The sequence below is a fragment of the Mustela nivalis genome, assembly GCF_964662115.1.
Source record: "Mustela nivalis genome assembly, chromosome: 17".
Lineage (NCBI taxonomy): Eukaryota > Metazoa > Chordata > Mammalia > Carnivora > Mustelidae > Mustela > Mustela nivalis.
In genome coordinates, this window is record NC_139036.1 from 31,591,325 (window position 1) to 31,616,448 (window position 25,124).

General features: G+C 46.3%; 1 long non-coding RNA gene across 1 annotated transcript in view; it reads left to right on the forward strand.

Annotated features, from left to right (window-relative positions):
• The window catches only part of LOC309851159, a 54,705-nt gene extending 40,210 nt beyond the window's left edge, over positions 1–14,495 (forward strand). Inside the window, exons 5-7 of the long non-coding RNA XR_014304665.1 lie at positions 4,744–4,910; positions 13,914–14,007; positions 14,111–14,495. This is a non-coding gene — a long non-coding RNA (uncharacterized lncRNA). The remainder of the gene's footprint in view (positions 1–4,743; positions 4,911–13,913; positions 14,008–14,110) is intronic.
• The last annotated feature ends 10,629 nt before the right edge of the window (positions 14,496–25,124 follow it).

The following is a 25,124-nucleotide window of genomic DNA, read 5'->3' on the forward strand; positions in this document are numbered from 1 at the left end:
TGGGTGAGCTGCAGTAGTGACACAAGGACCCACCCATCTCTGCCCAAATGCGGGACCCCTTGAAATGGGCAGTCTTTGCTTCAGAGCTCCATGTTGGGCTGGCAGAGACTTTGGTCTGTGCTGGGTCTTGTCTATCTGTGGGTGTCACGCCCCAGTAAACCTCTCTCATTCTCAATCCCATTTTGGCCTGGGTCCACTATAGACTCTACCCTTTCCTCGCTCTGTGACCCTGGGCAACTTACTCAGCCTTTCTGAGCTTTTTCTTCTTGCATGTAAGATGGATGATAAATAATGTGGGGTTCGAGTGAGGTATTTATAGAGTGTCACAGAATGTGGAGCACAAAGTGCTAAATCAAGGATAACTATTGCACATCCACAGACCACACACCAATCAGCCACTTTACGTTTTCCAGAAACCTGTACTGGAAATCAGTTTAATATATTGTGTAGTGTATCTATAGTAGATGTTTGGCTTTCATGAGGATTATAGCCATTATCCTTATGGAACTCCAAACTACCAAATGCCCCCATAGCATGTACTGTCACCCATAAAATGAACCGAAGTACAGCTGAAAATTATACCTGACTTTTAGTTCCTTAACAGTTCTATAAATAGGGAACTAAACCTTTATAAATCTGTTATGATGTGCCAAAGCAATTTGGTGAATTGTTTCTCTTGTTTGCATTGGACTTCATCACATCAGAGGGCTGAGTCACCTCTGAATACCGCCCTTTTAATAAACTCAGACATCTGAAATTTAACATGCCCAAACCTGTTCCTCCCACAATCTGCCTCACTTTGGTGATAATTCCAAATGAGAAAACAGGAAGCCATCTACGGCACCTCCCTCCCTCTCCTTCCCACCTCTGATCCAATAGCATGCTTTGTCTATTTGTTTTCCTTTCAAAATGCCCTAAACCCACGAACCTCCTTCCAGCTCCATGGACGCAACTGGCCTCTTTCTTCTCTTTCAAGAACCTCCTAGCTAGCTTCCTCTTGCCTTTAGAATGAAGACCACAGTCTTTGCCAAGGCTGAGAGGCTCTGCATGAGCTGGGCCCTGCCCCTCCACAATACCACCTCCACTCCCCAAACACGCGTGGGTGCCAAGCTCGCTCTTGCTGTCGGACTATCCCGCAGGCTCTTCCTGTGTCTGGAACTCCTCTCCACCTACTCTTGGCGCTGCACACTCCTTTTCCTCTGTCAGGTCTGGGCCTACATGGCACCTATTAACCACCTCCTAAAATAGGTTCCACCACGCACAGCCTCCTCCCATTACCGTCAAATCCCGGCAGCCAGGTCATTTCTTTTTGTTGCCTGCACCCCAATTTGTCACGACATATTTATTTGTTTATTGAAGGCGTTCTCTAGCTTGTTGCAGTTTCTTTGAGCGCACCAGTCTTTTATACCCCTTTTGTTCATCCAGGGCCAAGCCCAGCACTGGCTATAACACAGGCTTCATAAATGTCCATCGGATGAATTTTCCAACTAAGAATATCGATTTTCTCTTTAACAGTCATTTTGACACTATTGCAAAAGCCATACCTTTCCATTGTAGAAAAGATTATAAAATATAGATTGAAGAAAAGGATAAGACCATGTTACCCTACATTTAGAGCTAGCTACCATTAGCCTTCACATATATTCTTCTGGGGCAATTGTCATGCATCTCTAGCCACCTGTATAGGGATATATATGTTGTCAAGTCCTTCAGCTTTCTGTGGTCACTCCTTCAACAGCCAAACAGAACATCCTTGGTCCCCATGCACACCCTGAGGGAAGTCAAGCCTTCTGGAGGGGCTATAATGGGGCGTTGCTTCCTTGTTTACGAGGAGGAAAGAGTACAGATGACGGCATTCAGTGACAGCCTCTGGGGAGGTCCCCGGAAGCAGGGGAGGCACAGCTCTCGTGGACAGCAACCCAAAGCTGGAGGAGAAAGGGAAACAGACGGCTCATAATAAATGTGCTTGACTTCGTGCTTTCCATCTTTGCCAGTTTGGATTTTCTAGTGCTTCTCAAGACAACCCGCAGTACTTCTCGAGAACTGACCCAGGCCAATTTCAGCCAACCTGCCCGGCAAGATCTGAGCCGAGGCGAACAGCGTGTCCAGACAACACAGAGGGCACAATTACCAACAAGTGAGATTAACTTCAGCCAAACTTAACCAAATGTGGGAGAAGTCTGAAAAGTCTAGGAGACCTCAGAGCTGTTTAGAATATGTATCGTCAAGTGGAGTGGGGTAGGGGAGCCACTGGGCCATTCCACGTTCAGACCAGTTGGACAAGATGTGTCCAGGCACTTTTCCTGGTAGTACGTCTTCCCAACAACCCTGCAGGGGAGGTGGTTTTTACCCCTTTCACAGGGAAGTTAAATCGTGTGACCAGAGTGACATGGCTAGAGGGGCCAGAGCTGGGATTGGAATCAAATCTGTTTTGAGTCCAGAACCTGAATTCTTTCTGTGGATCAGGAAGATAGATAAAAGGATATCATTAGCATTGCTGAACTCCAGGACGGTTCATGGCATGATCCTGTGTTGTTAGGAAGTAATGAAAATATGGGGCACCTGGGTGGCTCAGTGGGTTAAAGCCTCTGCCTTCAGCTCAGGTCATGATCCCAGGGTTTTGGGATCGAGCCCCACATCAGGCTCCCTGCTCTGCAGGGAGCCTGCTTCCTCCTCTCTCTCTCTCTCTCTCTGCCTGCCTCTCTGCCTACTTGTGATCTCTGTTTGTCAAATAAGTAAATGAAATCTTAAAAAAATAAAAAGAAGGAACCAATCTATTTGTTTTGCTTTTTTGCAAATGAGGGGATTGAAGTACAGAGAATCAGAATAATTTTTCCAAGGTCAAGTCAATACCTGTGCTAGAATTCACACCCAGACACTCTTGCTCCAAAACACACTCCTTGAGGCCCCCCTGCTATGCTCCTGCTAACAGAAACAGAGGCCAGCAGACTTTCAGCCCTAGCTGCAACAGTTCCAAAGGCCCGTTCAGGAGGGACATGACCATCCAGGTAATGGAGCAGGAGCTGTGGAGTCAGGCCTGCTGAATCCACATCCAGCCAGGCGACCTCCCCCAGGGGGCTGCCCCTCAGCTCAGCTCCAAGCCTGAACACTTTGGCTGCCTCCTCCTTCCTGCTATTTCCCAGGACTGTGATGTGAACCTGCAGAGGAACGAAAGTACCACAGCCCTGCTGGGACTCTCCTACCTCCCGTGTCCAACACCGTTCCTCTTTTGTTCACCCCATGTCAACAGACCACAGAGCTCAGCACTTCCTCAGCTTCCAGAAGGATTGTGTTCACCCACACGTACAACAGGGAGCACCACCAAGTTGAATGAAAATTTGAAAGCACAGCTGGGGAAGGGAACCTACAGCCCACGACTCACAGAAAACCATTATTCCGTTTTAATTTTTCAACTCTTCTTCCCAGCCTGCTACCCATTTTATGATCATTCCCCTCTTGGCCTTTTTCCCACACATATTCCCTGCCCTCTGGGGTAGCAGATGGTGGTCCAGAAAGGCCTTCTCTCTTCCCTGTGTCTTTGCTTCTCCTCTCCCCTCATACCCTGGGCACACACAGATTCCTCTTGGAGCTTTGCTTGGATTAGCCACTATCTTTTTTTTTTTTTTTTTTTTTTTTAACTTATTAAGTAAGCTCTACACCTAATGTGGGGCTCAAACTCAGGCCCCCTGAGATCAGAAGTCCCATGCTCTAGTAACTGAGCCGGCCAGGTGCCCCATCCACTACTTTTCTTATACAGTACATCGTTTGGGCCCTCGCTCTAGTCCAAATAATTTGTTCAAGTATTTGTTCCAAATAAGTGCTGTTCTCTCCCTGCTTGGTATGCTGGTTAATACATGAGCTCCCTCTACTGCCCCCTGCCCTCACAGAAGCTCTTTGAGAAAGAGGACAGTGGAGAAGTCGAGCAGAGCCGTGATGCCTGTGTTGGGGGGTGGGGAGGGGTTGTCCAGCTGCCTTTGCCTGCACTGGCCTTTTCCCCACTTCCTCCCTTTTGAAAGGTCATCGGCTTCAAAGGTCTCAGCAAGTTTGTCCTGAGCTCTTATTTTTCCAACTGTGGGTTTCTAACTCCTCCTAACAGCAAGAGGGATTTGTCTCTGGTGACGGCTGCCAAAGGTAGTGGCAGGAATCTCTCAGAGAGCAATTACCTTGAAGAACCTTCCCTGGAGAACAGGCTCTTTCTCTTCCAAATTGGAAAATTCTCACATTGTGCCAATTAGTCCAGAGGGCATTTGGAACTTTACCAAGGGAAACACTAACAACTCTTAAAGGGAAAGTGAGCAAGGCAAGAAGGCACCCTTCCCAGGGCCGTGACAGCAGGCAGGTGGCTTTTAGAAAGCACAAAATAATAATGAGCCGTAATCCTGGCTGAACACACTGGAATATAATGTTAAAGCCCATCACTGATTCAAGTTCAATGTGGGGCTCACTGCCCCCCAAAGGGTATAGATTTCATTGCCAGTGTCTCCTTTACCCTAGAGGTGAAATATCTATTCTGAAAAAGACTTGCAATACCAGAAACCTCCTAAAGTCCATACAGAAATGGACTGTTGGACCTGCTGAAGGTTGATTATTTATCACGAGAAGAGAACGGCCAAGGATGGTTGCATGTTTCTTTTTAATCACACCAGCTTTGGGCTGCGTGGCATGATTTCCTTCGAGACAGATTTGCCACCTCCGTTCGGCTTCGCCTCTCAAACAACACTTACCTTTGCTTGCTTTCCCCAGGTGGGCGGCACCTGACTGGAGTGGTGCAGAGGTGTGCAGACTGGCGGGAGGACCGCTGGCTCGGGCTCACACGCTGCCGTGTGCCAAGTCACAGATTGCACAGCCGCTCTCCGCTTGCTCCAGAGTGGACCGCATGTTTGTGCACACACTGGATGCTTCAGTCTGTGGTGAGTCGGGGACAGAGGGGATCTTGCAGAAGCTGGCCAGACCCCTCCCATGTGGTTTGGTAGAGGGGACAGGAAGCGGGCCATTTGGAAAAGAGGGAGAGAGAGACCTCTGTACACCAGAGGACATGCCATTGAGCTAACTTGATGTTCCTATTTAATTCTGGAGAGAATCACCTGGGTGCAGCTCTTTGCTTTTGAGTCTGAACCTGATTTTCACTGCTGACCAGTTCTCCTCTTGGCAGGAAAAGGAAGGCATCAGGATCACTCTATACATCACAGTAAAATATTGCACTCCCTTCCTCATGCCCACGAATCACTTTTTTTTTTCTTTGAAGTAATCTCTACATCCAACGTGAGACTCAAAATTACGACCCCAAGATCAAGAGTTGGATGCTTTACTGACTGAGCCAGCCAGGAGTCCAAATAACCATCTTTTTTTTAACATTTTTTTTTTTTTTTAGGAACAAAACACCCTGATTCCCCAGTCCTTGGGGAATCAAACACCCTGAATCCCCAATGCAAATACAAAATCCTATGTATTTTAGATCTGAGTCCCAAAGTGTGTTTTCAGCAAACTTGATTTACTGTAACCGAAGTACATTCTAACACAACCTTCTTTGGACTTGGCGTTTTGCTTCCTTTTTAGATTGGCATTTTTATTTTAAAGTATTTTCTCAGTGGTTTCCTTTTTCCAGCCCAGATGAAAACATGGCTTGACTTGAGCTTTTTAGCAATTAAAACAGGTTATTCTTCTAGGAGCAGAGTTAAATGTGTTCCCAGAGAGATGCCAAATGCCATTTTTGGTTGTAGTTCTCTCAAGAGGGCCTTTTAATAGTTCTTGGAGTGGGGTTGGTAATCTCTGGAAACAAGATAAACTGGGAGAAGATTGCCCTACCCCAGTCCTTTCTTTTCCTTTACACTTGAGGCAACTATATTAGAGGTTGGACATCATGAATCTCACAGCTGAACTTGGAATTTCCTGCTGCAGACGCTGGCTTTTGCGTTGGGATCAGGAAGACTTAAGAAATGAAACCCAATGCTATGGTCTCAAAATACATTTGAAATGCTTCCCATGGCAGTAACTCTCAACGTCTCCAGGCTTATGAAACAGAGGGTAGCAATGCCATTCCTAGTTTCTAAAACCAGACTGTATTAGAACTAGGTTTGGCTTGATGTGGTAGAAAACCAAACCATCAGAGGCTTAAGATAGAACTTTATTGGGACGCCTGGGTGGCTCAGTTGGTTAAGCAGCTGCCTTCAGCTCAGGTCATGATCCCAGGGTCCTGGGATCGAGTCCCACATCAGGATCCTTGCTTGGCAGGGAGCCTGCTTCTTCCTCTGCCTCTGCCTGCCTCTCTGTCTGCCTGTGCTCACTTGCTCTCTCTCCCTCTGTCTCTGACAAATAAATAAATAAAATCTTTAAAAAAAAAAAAAAAAAGAAGTAGGTTTGGCTTGATGTGGTAGAAAACCAAACCATCAGAGGCTTAAGATAGAACTTTATTGGGACGCCTGGGTGGCTCAGTGGGTTAAAGCCTCTACCTTCGGCTCGGGTCATGATCCCAGGGCCCTGGGATCGAGTCTGGCATCGGGCTCCCTGCTCAGTGGGGAGCCTGCTTCCCTTCTTCTCTCTCTGCCTGCTTCTCTGCCTACATGTGATCTGTCTGTCAAATAAATAAATAAAATCTTAAAAAAAAAAAAAAGATAGAACTTTCTTTCTTTCCCTTGCAAAGAGGGCCGTGGTGGAAAAGTGGAATGGTGGCTCTATCCTTCAGAGTTCTCAGGGACCCTGGCTTCTTCCAGCTCCTCTCCCCACCATGCCTGTGCTTTGGTCCTTATGCTCATTACCCCCACAAGGTGGCATCCACTTTCTAGCCAGTAAAATGAAAGAAAGGGGAAAAAGAGGGCAAAAAACACCTACTGGGGAAGGTTTCTAGCCACTACCAAGAGAACATTTCTGCTTCTATTCCATTGGCCAAAACTTAATCACAGGGTAGCACTGAGCTACAAGGGAGGCTGGCAAATGTAGACCTTTTCTTCTTCATGGCTGTGTGTCCAGTTAAAGATCCAATTTCTTTGTCGTATACTCTAAGGCTTTTACTCTTAAAATTCATCCGTATCTACCAATGTATCTTGAAAAAATTGGAATGCCTCTTGAGATTACTATATGACAACACAAGATGGCATAAAATCAGTATTAGAAATGCCCCACTCAGGGGCACCTGGGTGGCTCAGTGGGTTAAGCCGCTTCCTTCGGCTCAGGTCATGATCTCAGGGTCCTGGGATCGAGCCCTGCATCGGGCTCTCCGCTCAGCGGGGAGCCTGCTTCCCTCTCTCTCTCTCTGCCTGCCTCTCTGCCTACTTGTGATCTTTCTCTGTCAAATAAATAAATAAAATCTTAAAAAAAAAAAAAGAAATGCCCCACTCAGATGGGCAGGGGCCAAAAACAAACAAACAAACAAAACAAACAAACAAGCAAAAAAGAGAAATGCCCCACTCTTCATATTTTCTTAAAAGTAATTTTTGCTTTATGGGGCGCCTGGGTGGCTCAGTGAGTTAAAGCCTCTGCCTTTGGCTTAGGTCATGATCCCAGGGTCCTGGGATGGAGCCCCGAATCGAGCTCTCAGCTCAGCAGGGAGTCTGCTTCCCTTCCTCTCTCTCTGCCTGTCTCTCTGCCTACTTGTGATCTCTGTCTGTCAAATAAATAAATAAAATATTTTTTAAAAAAGTAATTTTGCTTTTGGTAGTCCATAGTAATTAAATACCTCTAAATACAGAAAAAGTTTTAAACAAAACCATATTCATCACATGGTTATTTATAATCACACACACAAAAATGGAATTAGAATGCCAAAATACGGGGGATTGAGCACATCAACAATGGAATATGTTCTTAATGAACTACTATGCATCTGTTAAAAATTAAGTTTACAAAGAGTCCACAGTAACAGAAAACTGCTTATCCTGTTAAATAAAACTAGAGAGATACAGATTTGCAGTATAGTTACAACTAACCTAGAGAGAGGAAAAAAAACCAAAAACAACCAAATACTGAAAACAAACCCCAATGACCTTTCTGGTTAATGAAACTTCTAATGACTATTTTTTCTTACATTTCCTTATTTTTCCAATTTTTCTTAATGATTATACTTATTGTTTTATTAGAAATAAAAATAAATCCCATTCTCTGGTCTTTCTAGGTACCTACATTCTACCCAGTTCATAGGGCTCAATTTAGTCCTTCTTCTTATCTGAAAGCTTCCCCTGATCCCTCCCTCTCTCGCCGGCATCACTGTTAATACCACTTGTAATGGAAAGTCACCACCTTGACTTGCCAGCATCAAGGGGACTCCTCTGCTAGAGAAGTCTTGGGGTTTGAAGGGGGCTAGACCTCTGCCCTGTCCGCTCCTTGGCAGTTGTGGTGCCGTCCTGTGACCCAAGCACACTCATCAAATAAAATAAAGCAGGCATATGCTTTAAAAATAATCCATTTTGGGGGGGGGGTGCAGTCAGTTAAGCATCCAACTCTCGATTTGGGCTCAGGTCACGATCTCAGGGCATCATGAGATTGAGCTCCATGTTGGGCTCCATGCTGAGCGTGGAACCTGCTTACGATTCTCTCTCTCTCCCTCTGACCCTCCTGTGTGCTCTCTCTTTCTCTTTCTCAAAAAAAAAAAAAAAAAAATCAGGGTACCTGGGTGGCTCAGTGAGTTAAAGCCTCTTGCCTTCAGCTCAGGTCATGATCCCAGGGTCCTGGGATCAAGCCCCACATTCGAGCTCTCTGCTCAGCAGGGAGTCTGCTTCCTCCTCTCTCTGCCTGCTTCTCTGCCTACTTGTGATCTCTGTCTGTCAAATAATTAAGTAAAATCTTTAAAAAAATAGTCATAATCATAATCCATTTTGGGGGGCAGAAGGCAGAATAGGTAAAATAAGTTTGTTCACGCGTTGACCATTGTCCGAACAGAGTGATAGGAGCATGGAGGTTCGTTATACTATTGTCTCTATGATTGTATTTGTTTGCGATTTTCCATAATATAATTTTGCTTAAAACGGTACCTAGGGGAAAACAAACAAAAAAACAACAATAACAACAAAAAAACGATACCTAGGATTTACTCTTTTCTGAAACCCGCTAGCTAGGCAATAGCAACAGTTCATTGAATTAAGCATTAACAACCGCCAATAAGGTTGTGAAATTTAAGGCGGGAGGCAGATGTGAATTAGATATCACCTGTATCACTTAGGATTATTTCAGTTTCAAGTGAAGGAAAATCTCACTCAAAATGGTTTAAGCAATTTATCGGATCCCAGAGGAAAAGTGGGAGAATACTTCCCCCTTCAGATGTTATTTGATACGGGGCTCAGATATGTCGTTGCTCTGGAACTCTATTCCCCCTCACTTTGTGGCTCTGCCTTGTGCCAAGTTAGCTTCATCTGCAGGTTTCCTGAGGCATCTCCTGAGGGTCACATCGGCTCTGCTCCACGTGCCACAGATAAAAGGTAACGGTTGCTGCTGGTGCCCCGGAGGGCTCTCCCCACCCAGGCACGAGTGTGCACACACTATATTGTACACCCTCGTATCCCACCATCATCCCGTGCAGCCCGTGCACGTGGATGGCTTTCAACAAGTGCTTCTAAATGCTCCTTTGAATGGACAGCTGTTGGCTAGTGCACAGCCACGGGGTGAGCCGCCAGACTCAGAGGAGGAACTCCCCGCACCACCCCAGGGGGAACGGGCTTTCATTAGGCCTGTCTGGTGACGAATGTCTGTTAATTCCATGGAGGATGACACCATTGGCAGGCCTCCCCAGGGATTAGCCTTTGCCAAAACCAAAAACAAAAACACCTTCTTCTGTCTGTGGAGTGACAGCAGCTAATGCTGACTGAGGGTTTATTGGATGCCCTTCACACTTAACCATCACAATAACCTTATGATTCGTTTTCTTAACATTTTATTTTTTTAAGTAATCTCTACACCCAGTGTGGGGCTCGAACTTAACAACCCCGAGATCAAGAGTCTCATGCTCTACTGACTGAACCAGCCAGGGACCCCTATTATTATTATTATTATTATTATTATTATTATTATTGCTATTATCCCCATTTTACAAATGAGGATATTGAGGCACAGGCCACCTGAGTAGTAGTGACCTGAGCCAGTACTGAATCCAGGTAATCTGCCTATGAGATGATTCTTTTAACTTTCCTTCCTTCCTTCCTGTCTTCATTCTCCTCCTTCTTCTCTTTCTTCTTTTCCTTTCTTTCTTTCTTTTTTTTTTTTTTTTAAAGATTTTATTTATTTGAGAACACGAGCAGGGGAGTGGCAGGCAGAGGGATTAGTAGGCTCCCCACTGATCAGGGAGCCCAATGTGGAGCTCGATCCCAGTTACCCTGGAATCATGACCTGAGCTGAAAGCAGATGCTTAACCCACTGAGCCACCCAGGCACCTCTTTTCAACTTTTCTGCTTCCTGGTCTTAGAGATGCTTACTGGCAAGCACTCCTGGCTAAACACCAGTTTCAAGTTTTTCCTACTTCTCCAAGTTCTCTTGCAAGTCCACCTTCTCTGCCTGGCTGTTCCGTGTTTCAAGGTCCCATAGGATTCTTCCTAGGCCCCTCTCCCTCCTCACATTCTGGACTCTCCCTGGGCTTCTCATTAATGTCATGGGGTTCAGGGGTCATCAGTAGCCTGGGTAGCATTTGACTACATGCAACAGAAAAAGTGACTATACTAGTTTAACCACATGGGGGCTTTTTTTTCTAGGAAGACTGAAAACATGTGATGGGGGGCTGGCACAGCAGCTCTACAATGTCATCGTTGTCCCAGGGACCCTCATCCTCACGTGTAGCTTGCATTTACATGCTCTTTTTGCCTTATGTCACACGACAGTTGCTCTGCCTCTAGCAAGTTTACATTCTGGGCCAACAGGGGAAAGACAAAAATGTACCCAAGTCTCATCTATCCCTTTGTATAAAGTATCCTGGTAGTCTATCCACCTACTTCTGCTCACCACTCACTGGGCAGAGCTGGCCATTCTGAGAGCAGCCAGGAGGTCGGGGAAAGTATCTTTAACTAGGCACACTGTCCTCTGAACAAATTTAAGACTGATGCAATGGAGAGAACTTACATAGGTACAATGGAATATCATTCAGCCTCGAGAAAGAAGGAAATCCAGCCATTTACAACAGCATGGATGGACTCTGAGGGTAGCAGAAGAGAAATGCTGTATGATATCACTTACATGTGGAATTTTAAAAAGCTGAACTCATGAAAACAGAAAGTAGAATGGTAGCTACCAGGGATTGGAAGATGGGAGATGGGGAGACATTTAAGTTTACAAACTTGCAACTAGTAAGTAAGTTCTGGAGAGTTAATGCGTGGCATAACTCTCCAGATCATTCAACAATATGAATGAAGCTGTATTACAAGCTTCAAAGTTGCAAAGAGACTAGATCTTAAATGTTCTCCCCAAGAAGAAATGGTAATTACATGACATGAAAGAAGTGTTACCTCATGGATACTACAGTAATCACATCGCAATGTACAAATGTAGCAAGCCAACATGTTGCACACTTTAAATTTACACACTGTTATATCTATTACATCTCCATTAGAAAATAAGAAGAGAATAACTATTGGAAGGACAAGTAACCAGCATGCCACTGATACACCACTGATCCCAAATTGACAGTTCTATTTCAGACCCCTGCACAAACTGAAGGTGAATTCTGTCCCCTAGTGCTAGAGCATTACTATCCTCAGGCTCCTCTCCCCTAGGCCTACACTCACCACTTTAATGAGGGTCCAGCTTTGTTGATCTTTGACACCATCTGTTAAGAAGGCACACATTCTCTGCCCTTTCCTGGAAGGGTCTTCTTGATTCTCAAATACCTCTTCTTTTCTATTGCAAATCAAAAGCCTTGGTTCCTAATCCTTCTTTCTTTCTTTCTTTCTTTCTTTTTAAGTAGTCTCCACACACAACCCTGAGATCAAGAGTAGCATGCTCTACCAACTGAGCCAGCCAGATGCTCCTATTTGCATTATTTTAACAGTTCCAATCCATTCTTCCTTCATTCATTTAAAGTAGGCTCCAGGGGTGGCTGGGTGGCTCAGTCCGTTAAGCGGCTGCCTTCGACTCATGTCCTGATGCCGGGGTCCTGGGATCAAGCCTGTATCAAGCTCCCTTCTTAGCTTCCTCTCCCTCTCCTTGCTCAGGCTCACTCTCTCTCTCACTCTCTCAAATAAATAAATAAAATATATTTTTTTAAAAAGCAGGCTCCATAAAAAAATATAAATAAATAAATAAATAAATAAATAAATAAAAAGCAGGCTCCATGCCCAATGTGGGGCTTGAACCCACGACCCCGAGGTCAAGAGTCGCATGCCCCTGGGTCTGAGCCAGCTGGGCGCAGCTCTCCAGGCATTTTAGATGACCCTGGATGATCTGGTGAAGGATCATAAACTCAGTAAGATAGAGAAGAAAATCCCAAGGATTAACATTTCAAAATATTATCTTGCTGTAGATAAAGAATGCCTGTGGCCGTCAATGTGAAGAGAATCTAACATCAAGACAAATGACAGAAACCATTGTAAATCAGCTTCACAGAATCACTCTGAGTCCAGAAAATGAGAACTGTAACATTTACACAAGTATCTGGAGAGTTGTTGTTGTTTTATTTACTCTTGCTGATTTATTAGAAAAGGATATGACTCAGGAACAGCCAAATGGAAGGAATGCACAGGGCGGGGTAGGGGGTGAGGGGCGGGGAGCTTCCGCGTCCTCCCTGGGTATGTCACCCTCCCAGCATCTCGATCTGTTCACCAATCTGGAAGCTCTCATCCCTGGGGAATTTTCTGTGCAATACTCTTCAATGAAAAACAGGGTAGGGCATGAAATAGAAACACATGATGTTTAAAAACGTATCAAAATTAAATTTCTGTAGCAGTCAAAAGCGGACGAGCTTATACTTCATCTCTCTAAACTGATTTCCAAAGAGATAAAATGGGACAATTTTTTTTAAGGTGTCCAGTTCATGAGGTCGGAGTAGAGAATAAATAAGACAAATAATGCCTGTAAACACTTGGCCCAGCATTTCATATGGGGCAAGTGCTCAATCATTGTTAGTTGTTAGCACGGTATGGCGGTCGGATATGAAATTTTATTTTATTATTTTTAAAAAATATTTTATTTATTTGACAGAGAGAAATCAGAACTAGGCAGAGAGGCAGGCAGAGAGAGAGGAGGAAGCAGGCTCCCTGCTGAGCAGAGAGCCTGATTCGGGGCTCGATCCCAGGACCCTGAGATCATGACCTGAGCCGAAGGCAGAGGCTTTAACCCACTGAGTCACCCAGGCACCCCAGATATGAAATTTAACACGATAAGGCAGGAAGGACACATTTTTATGTTTTGCAAAATTATTTCAAGGTCAAACATTTTTAAGAAAAAAAAAATCATAAGAAACTTGTTTCACTTAATAAAACACCAAAGTGTCTGCTGATGACCTGATCAGAGTCCTACATATCTCCTGCAAGACGGAAGAAGTCAAGAAACAATTCCTCAAGACCCTAATGAGATAATGGAAACGATGCCACCAAGTTTGGTTCCCAGTTAGGTTGATGCGGTTTGCCGTGTTGTTGGGGCACGGGACCAACAGCCAAGAAAGAATTCTTGAGACATCTTTGGTGCAAAACGGTGGTTTTATAGAACAGGACCTGTGGGCAGAAAGAGAGGTTGCTCTAGGACTGTGGGGAGCAACTGATGATATATACTTTGGGGTTGGGGAAGTAAGACAAAGGGAAGCTCTGAAAGGACTTTGATATGCTAAAGAAGATTCACCCAACTTGGGATGTCTGGCTAAGGTTGTTTTTTCCCTCCAGCAAGGCATTCACGTGAAGATGGCTGGGAGTTCCCTGGAGGAAGGTTCTACCCTGTCGGCCTCAAGTATTTGTCCATGGGCTACATTTCATTTTATCTACATTTCTTTCTGCCTTTGTTTCCCATATCAGGTCCTGCTAAAGATCAAACAGGAACAGCTCTCCAGGTGATACAAAGAAGGCGCGCCTGGCAGGAGGGTATCCTGAGAGATGCGTGGAGGAGGAGGTATGTGGTTTCTTGTCTGGGAGGGACCGCATGGTGACGGGAAATCTGACATCACCAAAGTCCCAAATGACACTGGACCCGTATTTCTCCCTTTCTTCCATAGGCTCCATGCTCCAACGTGATGCTGACAATTTAGTTCAGTGCAGCACAGATACATCTAGTGTTCTTTGTATCCAGGGACTGGGGATACAGAGACGAGTAAGACAACTTCTGTTCCCCTGAAGTGCTCTCCAGCCCGCTGGGGGAAATGGATAATGGTGATTGCAGGGAGTCCGTCCTTCGTTAGAAGCTGCCCCAGGTGACAGAGAGTCTTAGCAATCTGGGTAGGACATGGAGGGGAAGTCAGAGAGGACCTGTCCAGGTAGTTGAAGTTTTCTAAGATGGAAGACAAATTCATTTTAAGGCAGAGAAAGCTTTTAGTTCTGGCACATTCAACCTGTTATGCCCCAATAATGGGTCCGTGATTAAAGGAGCGAGACTGATATAAAGCGAAGGTCAAGCAAAGCTTTATTTCACGCCAAGCATCAAGAATCTAACGAACGTTCGGGGACGCACCTCTTACAAGAGAGGGCGACCCTTCTCTGTTTCACAGTCTAGCTTTTAAGGGCAAAGGCCATGTGGTCGGGCCTAGCCACACACAGGTGACCAATGAGATTGTAACACACACAGGAAACTCCACAGTGATGCTAGGTGACCAGTTGAGTTACAATTTACCCTAGTAGACATTTGACCCAGCTTATTACACCTTGATTGGGATTGGCGCCAAAAAGGCTCCCAAAGGGCGGGGCCCATACACCTTGGTAACCAGGGAGACAGTATGCATCCCCCCACTGATCAGATGTCTCCACCTGGCCTGACCCACCCTGTATCTGGGCTTTGTTACCTGTAGCTGATTTCTGAGACTTGTCTGCAAGCAAATCCCCTGGGGGAAGGGGAGCAGGGACAGTTTCTAAACAGGTCCTTACACAACCTCCAACCTGTTGATTATCTATACCCCTGCATGGATATAGACTTCCGTAATGTCCCAGCTGGCAGCGGGAGCCCTAAGTCAAAGTGCAGTTCCATGTGAGAAATGCCCTCCTTCCTGCTGTCGCTGAGGTCACTGCTCCCAGGGATCCCGCCACGGGGAACCTCATCTGCCATGAGAGCTGGAAAAAAAGTGGCACATGTAAGGAGCCCAAGTTTCTGGAAGGAGGAAATGTGGCACATTTTCATAAACAGATGAGGCAAAAAGTGGGTGTCATCATGGAATGTTGAAATCCCAGCCAAAGCAAGTGAGGTAGGTTGAAGTCTGCAACAGAGCCAACTCCAGGGGGCCAAGAATGCAGCTCGGGGGCCACACTTCACAATCTGGAGGAGGTCCGTGGGCTCCTTCCTCCATCCCTGCCCTGGAATGCCAGTCAGTCAGCTGTCTAATGAACAGGGAAGGCCTGCCCTGTACCGGGGACACCAAAACATCATCACAAGAAGCCTGAGGATTACAGAGTACAGGGAGAGTGCTAGGAAGGCAAGGGAGGGGACTCTTAACCTAGTCTGGGGGACCAGAGAAGGCTTCTGGGAAGGGGTTCTGTTTCCGCTGAGACCTGAAAGGGAAGGAAGGAAGCAGCCAGGTGGGGAGGGATAGGAGGGGGTTCGGCAAGAAGGCATGTGACCGTTGCAGTGCTGAGTGCTGGGATGAGGAGGAGAAATGCCTGTTCCCTAGTTCTGGTTTTAAGTCTTTCCTGAAGACTCCTGACCTCTGGCTCTCCCTTAGTCCTCCTCAGGGTGGAAGGGTGAGTTATTTGATGGGGATCTGTTTTGTGATGGTCTGGGTGATGTGAGGCCAGCAGCTAGGAATGCCTGGGGGCACTCCCCTGGACCCCTACTCCTGCTGCGGGCCTCCCCTCCTCCCGGTGGAGGGCACCTGGCAGCCAGGCTGCAAGACACACCTCCCACGACCTATAGGGAACCTTAACAAAACCAGGTTTATTACTCACACAAGCCCTGGAGAGGACACAGTGGCCTCAGGACCATGCTCGGAGGTCAGGGGTAAAGAGAGGGCAGCAGACCTGGGATTCTGCCTTTTCGGGCTTGAGGATCGGGGTGGAAGGTTTCACGAGTTCACTCGTCACTGGTGAATTTAAAGCAAAGTTCTGAAGTTCTAACGCAGTGCATGGCGATTACAGTCAATTGTACTATAAAGTTTCAAGTGGCTAAGAAACATAGATCTTAACTGTTTTCACCACACACACACAAAATTATGTGACATGACAGAAGTGTTGGTTAACGTTGCATAGTGTGATATATAAAGGTATCAAATGAACATGTCGTATGCCTAGAGCTTATATAAAACTGCACATCAATTATATCTTGATGGAAAAAAGAAAAGGAAAAACTTAAAAAAAAAACACCTAAGAATGAGAATTAGAGCACAGGAAGGGAAAGGCAGGGTCCCTCACTGGGCCAGGTACGCAGGTCCCCCAGGGTGCTCTAGAAGGGGAATGTCATGGACTGGACGGGGCAGCCTGGCACGTGCCGTCTGCATGTGTCGCCAGCAGTGCGTTATTGGAGATGGAGGTCTTTGAGAGGGAAGCCTTGAAATTCGAAGCCTTAGTTAATGGCAGGCGCTCCTGTGACAATCTAAAATGCTACCTGTCAGGCCCTGATGCTATGGTATCATTCAAAGTTTAGTGCAGGCAACAGAAAGCTCTCTCAGTGTTTTGGGTAGAAAAGGGTTGACCAGGTATCCGTGCTTTCGTCATTGGAAAGACTGGAAGGAGGGGAAGAGGGGCTCAAGGAAAAGGTCTCCATGGGAGACTCCAAAAGCCCAGAAGAAATGGCCCCTGAGTGGAGCTACTACTTCCCAGCCCTCTGCTGGGCTGCTAACTGAACACAGACCCCCACAGCTGCAAGTCGGGAACCCGGACACCTCAGTCAAGACGCTGCCACAACAGCCTGTTGTTACGCGCCAAAAATGGGTGCTGGAAGGTCGCTGCAGAAAAGTCTCAAGTCTCCACACGATGACTTGGCGGCAACAGCAAAATCAAAAGGGGCTGCCATCACATCTGCACCTGTTTCCAACCAGAAGCCTTGCTACAAAGGAGCCTGTGACTACAGTTTTTGGCTTTCTGAACTCTGTCTTCAGAAAGGAGACTTTGACGGTGGGCTGGAGGTTGGAAGAGTTGAGCCACGGTGCATCACAGTGGGGTACACACACTGGTCTCCATTTCTTGACTGGGTAGATCCAGTCTAGCATAGGTCCTGGATCTCAGGATTTGGTTTTTCTTTTTCTCTCTCTACTGGGATAAGTGGGAGGCGGTGTCTGCTCTACACATGCCACCTTTCCCTGAGATGGGCTGGTCCAAGGTCAAGAGTGGGGACTGTGAGGTAGCAAGTAGACTGATTCAAACACTGACCTATGTTCTTCAATCTATTCAATCTATTTCAGTCTTCTTACCTGCTGACTTTGTTCTTTTGTTTTTTGTTTTCAATTGTTTCAGTATGTGGGTAGGGAAGAAGAATACAATTTACAGGGTCCTCCCAAAAACCCATCTTCTAATATACAAAGAGCTGGGGGTAGAGAGACACAAAATGAGACTGAAGAGGATGATTCTGTTAGGTCTTCCGGGTTTACTTAAGGATTGTGAGCCATGAGAAAGCATTGGAGAAGCATATCTGAAGGGATGAGCCTAAAGTCAAAATGCATTAGGGGTGCCTGGGTCGCTCAGCCTGATAAGCATCTGCCTTCGGCTCAGGTCATGATCACGGGGTGCTGGGATCAAGCCCCGTGTCAAGCTCCTTGCTCAGCAGGAAGCCTGCTCTGCCCCTTACCCCTACTCATGCTCTCTCTCGCTCTCACTCTCAAATAAATAAAATCTTTTTAAAAATGCACTAAATGGACAAAGAAGCAAACAAAGGAGAAAATCATTGTAGGAAGTACAAAGACTTGGTTTCCTTATTCTGCCCCTCATGGACTGTGTGACCTCTGGGTCTCAGTTTCTTCATCTGTAAACTGGACATAATTAAATCTTTATCTTAGGAGAACAAAAAGGGGAAACTGCTTAGGATGGCGCTTGCCAGAAAAAGGTTGAATCTGAATCCAAATCCGACACTGTAATCACTAATGAAGCAAGTTCACAAAATCAATTTGGATGAACACAGAGTAACCTAAAGCACCCTCTCTCTGGGACCAAACCCTCAGCAATGAGTGTGTTGGAGAGTATTTGAAACTTTACACGGTGGTTCCACACCTACATTCGGGAGTTGCCACTTACAGCCGCGGGATCTCGGCCAGGTAATGTGATCTATTCAAGCCTAGGTGTTCTCTTCTTTAAAATGGCACCAAATTAGGGCGCCTGGGTGGCTCAGTGGGTTAAGCCGCTGCCTTCGGCTCAGGTCATGATCTCAGGGTCCTGGGATCGAGTCCCACGTTGGGCTCTCTGCTCAGCAGAGAGCCTGCTTCCTCCTCTCTCTCTCTGCCTACTTGTGATCTCTCTCTCTGTCGAATAAATAAATAAAATCTTAAATAAATAAATAAATAAAATAAAATGGCACCAAATTATTGTACTTCACTTCAGAAGCCTGGGGGAATTAGATGTGAAAATCCACACAAAGCATCTGGTATAGAATAAATGTTCGTGTTATCTGTTGTTGATCTGGACCAAACCGTCAGCGGAGCAGCAGGCGTGAGACACAGCTCCGCCCTTCACGGCAGGAATGCAGTGTGGTGCAAAGTGAGTGGAAGCAATTCCTACTATTCCTCCCACCTGTGAGATGGACTGTGAGTCCGGCAGATGTCAGGACAGACGGAAAACAGCCCGGTGAGCTCACTCTTCCACCACAAGAGTGTGGGGAGTGAAGGGAGTGAGGAGAGCCTGCAAGGTTGTGTGATCACCATGCTTTCTCCATGGACCCTGCTCCTGACAAGAAGCGATCTGAGGTGAAGAATGACAGAAGCAAGTATGAGAAGACGCAGTGTCGACCCACCATGACAGCCAGCTTCTAAATGATTCCCGACGATAGTCCAGCACCTGGCACCCGTGCTCTTCTGTAATGCCCTCTGCTGCAGTGTGGGCTGGACCTGCTGACCTGAGCTTGCACCTGAGTGCATGCTTGTGATGAGCTAGACTGTCGAGATCAGCTATACAAGACAGTGATCTTGATCTTGCCCGCACTCTGACTCCTCTCTTGCTTGCTCCGATGAAGCAAGCTGCTGCACCGTGAGCTGCCCTAGAGAGAGGTTCCCAGGGCAAGTAACTGGGGGAGGCCCTCAGTCCAACAGCCCGGGAGGAACTGAATCTCACCGACAACCTCCTGAGTGAGCTTGGAAGCACATGCTGCCCCACTGCTGTCTCGAGGTCTTAACTGCAAGCCCGGCCAACACCTTGCTGGCACCCTCATGAGAGACCCTCAAGCACAGGACCCAGCTAAACCATACCCAGGTTCTTGACCCACACAAGCTATCAGACAGTACACGTTGTAAGTCACAGTCTATGGAGAGTTTATAATGCAGCAATACAGAACTAATACACCCAGCAAATAAGTCCCTAGGTCTCTCCTGACTTCGCTTCTTTACCAAAGTGCTTGGTCCATCCTGCAGCAGGAAACACAACAAAATCTGAGTGTTTCTGCCGTTAGTAGGCCACGGGGAATATGTCTCCAGTAATTACTGCCCAACCAGCGAGCATCCACTTCCCTCAGGCAGCAGACACACTAAATGGGTCACACAGATCCACAATATCCAATTTTCCTGAATAAGAACTAAGTGGAAAATCTAAGAAATAACCAGATGAACTGGATGGGGAATTAGAGGATTCCCATAACCTCATTCAGACAGATGGAGGCACCAAAAAGGAAACATGAACATGAGAAACACACACAGAAACTGAAACTCAAGAAGTTAATGCGAGATACGAAAGATACATGAGGAACATTCTTTTGAAGGTTTGTACTAGGAAAGTCGAAATACTTTGTTCCGTCTCAAGGAGATTAGAGCAAACACAGAGTCCAGGAAATGGGAAAAGAAGAAGCAGACAAGGAGACTTCGGTCAAAGGTGAAACAGCCGCTGCCATAACTGAGGAAAAAAAGGAGAAAGATAACTAAAGAAAACGAAAGCGCTTTAGAAATGTCAAAACCTGACCAAATTTGGGGCACCTGGCTGGCTCAGTTGGAGAGCGTACGACTGTTGATCTCAGGGTTGTGAGTTCAAACCACAGGTTGGGTGTAGACAGGACTAAAATAAATAAAGCGTAGGGGTGCCTGGGTGACTCAGTTGGTTGGGTGTCTGTCTTTGGCTCAGGTCGTGATCCCAGGTTCTTGGGATCGAGCCCCACATCGGGCTCCCTGCTCAGCGGCGAGCCTGCTTCTCCTTCTCCTTCTGCTGCTCCCCCTACTTGTGCTCTCTCTCTGGCTCAAAGAAATAAAATCTTTAAAAAAAATAAACTTAAAAAAAAAAAAGACCCCCAAAATTGACCAGAGTTTACCAGAAATTGAAGTATAGTGATGTTAATGTCGTCTTGTTTTCCCACCTCTTTTTTTTTTTAAGATTTTATTTATTTACTTGATAGCGAGAGAGTGAGAGAGAGCATGAGAGGGGGAGGGTCAGAGGGAGAAGCAGACTCCCCACTGAGCAGGGAGCCCAATGCGGGACTCGGTCCCGGGACTCCAGGATCATGACCTGAGGCAAAGGCAGTCACTCAACCAACGGAGCCACGCAGGGGCCTCTTTCCCAGCTCTTTTTAAGATATAATTAACACAGTGTGTGAGTTTTAGGTGTACACTGTATTGATCTGATACATTTATAAGTTACAAAATGATTAGCACCATGTTAGCAGGTAGTAATCTGCTGATGGCAGTCTCCATTAAAAGCACCCAGAATGGGGACGCCAGGGTGGCTCAGTTGGTTAAGCATCAGACTCTTGATTTTGGCTTGTGTCATAATCTCAGGGCTGTGAGATCATGCTCCCCGTCGGGATCTGTGCTTAGCACAGAGATTGCTTGAGACTCTCTCACTCCCTCTCCCACTGCTTCTCTCCCTTCACTCTCTCAAACAAAAACAAAAACAAAAACACAAAAAAGCTCACTACATTATCGGGCAAAATTAATTAAAAACTATTCACATCAGTGTACCATCTAAAGTTACCAATCTACAAGATTAAACAAAGACGCGTCCAGCGTCCAGGTATCAAAATTAACTGTTTACAAAAGTAAAAAACAAACAAACAAACAAACAAAACAAAAAAACCCAAAACCCAAAGTCAAATTGGTTTCCAACTTCTCAGCAACAGCTGAGGCCAACAACGAAGGCGAGATGTGACCCAGGGCTCCGCATCTGATTAAGCTGCTGCTCACAGGGACAGAACAGAAAGGCATTCTCACACAAGCAGATTCCAGTTGTGGGAACTCTGAATCTAACTTGTGAAATCCGTCAGGATTCGACCAGAGAAGTGGAACCGTGTGCGTGCACGCGCGCATGTATGTACGCGTGCGTGCGTGTGTGGGGATTTGACTCATGCAGTGTGGGAGCTGGGTAGGCAGCTTTCACAATGTGATGCTGGGGATTGAGGGACACAGGGCTACCAGTCAGGAAGGGACGGTAAAGTAGAGAAAGGAAAAGAGCACTCTGGATCCGGTGAGCGGGAGTCCATGAGGACAGTCCCTGGGACAGAAACTCCTGTCATCACACTCACCTGGCCCAAGAGGCAGAGACGCTCCAGGAGGATCCAAGAGAATGTGAAGCCGTGGCAGGCCTGGCTGCGGAGGGGCTGAGGCGGCAGAGAAATGACAGCACTTTGAGCTAAAATTGGCTGCTGTCTCATTTCCAGCCTCCGAATCTCCATGAGAATCTCTAGTCTTGTGGGCCGTTCTAATAAAAAACATACAGGAAAGATAGTTCTGGAAAAATATAATTTGGCCTCGCCAAGTGGAAACATTACAAAGACCCCACGGTCCATCCCTTTCCAACTTGGCACCTGGATACATTGCCTTAAACCACACTTACTCTCCAAATAACGACAGTCCAGAACCACACTTGTGTATAACACAACACAATATCCACCATACGGCCAAAACCACACTGACCTTCTCCCCAGAACAGCACCAGAGTCCCTGGTTTGTCTCTGGAGAATGGGCATTCTTTTCTGAGCTGGTTCATACTCCCTTTTTGACATCTTGATACTTAAATACTTACACAGAACGTTATTTATTATGAGCACATCTTAAATTAGAAAATAAAGTATTGAGAGATTTTTAAAATTTGGTTAATATTTATTAAAATATATTCACATCACCATAAGGGAGAAATACTCATACTATTACAGTCTTTTCTACAACAGGTCATGAGGTCATGGATCGTGTTTGTAACTACCATCATTCACCACTTACTCCTTATTCCTTTGTCCTCAGCAAGCACCTCGGTTCATCATAGTTCCTCACCTGGTGGAATGATCCAAACCTCTGTGGAAGGTGTGAGCCATTGCCAGTATAAATTGGGTTATTACTGTTTTCCTTTTACTTGAGTCAGAGGCTATGGGAATGCTATAAGGTACTGCAAAGGATCTCTGGCATTCTCCCTCATTATCCCTACTGTGTAGTAACAACCCAATTTCCCTTTGATAGGATCAGTCACCCCAGCCTGTCCTATGCCAGTTTATTCAGTGCCCAAAGACACCAGATGGCAGCTTCCAACTCCACTTCAAGGCAATCTTTGCTCTTGTGTCCTGGGGAAAGCATTTCTCCCTTTATAACTAAGACTTCTAGACCAGTAGAAGCTCAAGCTGTAGGAATGAGAAGCAAAAATTTGACTACCGGATCACCAGGGCTGATAGGGAGAGGAGCAACTTTTTATTTTTGTGCCTTGATTCCCAGACTCCCAGATCCAGGGTGCGGGAGAAGCAGGATGCCGACGGACAGACAGCATGTACCGCATGCTGAAGGACTTGGCCTCAGCCCTGCGAGGGATTCCCACCAGGCTGGTACCGTGGTTGCTTACTCAACCACGTGTCAGGGCAGTTGCTTCAGGATGGTGGGGGAACACAGTAAAACCAGCGAATGCCAAGAGCATGAACCCACTTCTGCATTCCGTGTGCTGCGAATACCATGATGGCGGATGGCACATTCTCTAAGGCCACAGATGGCAGTTTTGGCAGAGGCATTGTGGGCAGAGACGGCGTATCTATGTCCCCGGCAAGTGTCAGTTCCAGTAAGATCAACCCACTGCCTTTTTCGTAATGAACGTGGTCCCATGTCATCCACCTGACACCGGGGAGCTGGCTGATCCCTCCGGGCACGGGCGCCGTGTCAGGGGCTCAGCGTTGTCCCTCGCGCTGGCAGTTGAGGCACTCGGCAGCAGCTGTAGCCAGGTCAGTCTTGGTGAGCACGAGTCCACTACTGTCGCTATGGCCACTTCGGTTGGCACTGAGCCCACAGGTGTTGCTGGGGAAAGAGGCTGTTCCATGTCCACGGAACGGGCGATTCTCGCCATCTGATTATTAAAGATCTTCCCCTACCCTTTGGTGAGCATTCACCTGGAACACAAGTTAGCTTCATAACCTGCCACTCAGAAGTCTGTCCTCATACCTCTTCCTCAGGCCTTGTGATTTTTCAGTTGTGTTCCTTCCAAGTCCAGCTACCCAGCCAAATGATGCCTTGGTGTGGACCCTTTCTTCGGACCACCTCTCCTTTCCGGCAAAATGAACAATCAGGTACCTCGTTCCAAGTTCTGTCCACTGGGAGGACTTCCACTCTGTCCACTCCCAGGTGATGCATGCCCACCATGCAGAACAATCTGTAAATGAAGCCCCAGATGTCCTTCCCACGTGAACTGATCACAGAAAATTTCCCATGAAGGCATGGCTGTGGGTTGAGAAAGAATGTAATATAGCAGGAGGAGGGCTTTGGGCATTGTGGAATTGGTGCTAGGATCTTTTTTTTTTTTTAAGATTTTATTTATTTATTTGACAAGCAGAGATCACAAGTAGGCAGAAAGGCAGGCAGAGGGAAAGAGGAGGAAGCAAGCTCCCTGCCAAGCAGAGAGCCCGATGCGGGGCTCTATTCCAGGACCCTGGGATCATGACCTGACCTGAAGGCAGAGGCTTTAACCCACTGAGCCACCCAGGTGCCCCTGGTGATAGGATCTTAAGGCAGGAGAAGATTCATTTCCTCAGGCTGGGATGGAAGGGCTGTGTCTAGTGGCAAAAAAAAAAAAAAAGGTCAGAGGTCTCTAGCTTCACTGGAATCTGCCAGTGTGCACATCCTAATGTTCAAACTCAGATCTCTTCCCTAACTTCTTTCCCTCTATTTTTCTTTCTTTTCTTTTTTTTTAAAGTAGGCTCCATGCCCAGCATGGGGCTTGATCTTAGGACCCTGAGATCCAAAGTCTCGTACATAACTAACCAAGTCAGCCAGGTGCCCCCTAACACCCTAACTTCTATGAAAGCAATCCTGTGAGGTTGGGAATTCAACTGTGTTCTAATTCAGTACCAGAAGGACTCACAAGACTCAGTAAGTATACTTACAGCTACCTTTTCTTCCAGCAAAGGACCCAGCAAAAGCAGCAGTGGGATCCAGTGGGACCCAGCATAAGCCTGTCACATTCTTCCATGTCCAAGGGCACACAGGAGTGCTTTCATCCCAACAATGAATCATGGTTAAGTGCACGGTAGCCCTGCCCCAGCAGCCCTGCTTTAATCTCAGGTCTGAGCCCCGGGGAGGGTCATGTAGACTTAACCCACTATTTCTTTTTTTCTAATTTAAATTCAATTAGCTAGCATATAGCACATTATTAGTTTCAAATGCATAACCCGCTATTAACACTCTGTTCTACTGGAAGGCTCTGGGTTTGGTTTTCAGTATCTCAGCCCCACAACCACAAGACAGAGTGTTTTTTTCAGGGTTGTCACAGAGGCTATGACCTCCCTTATGAAGACCTTAAAAATCCTCACTTTTAAGTTAAAGACATCATTTTCATTTTAAAAAGAGAAGTTAGTTCTTTGAATAAACCATTGTGCCTTTAGGAATCTACCATATGAAAATAAGGAGGATATGTATAAAAATATAACTGTCAAGATGAATCACCAGAGCACTGTCTCTAGCAGACAGACCAGGCACTGCTCACAGGAAACCGTTGTGCCTCATGGCA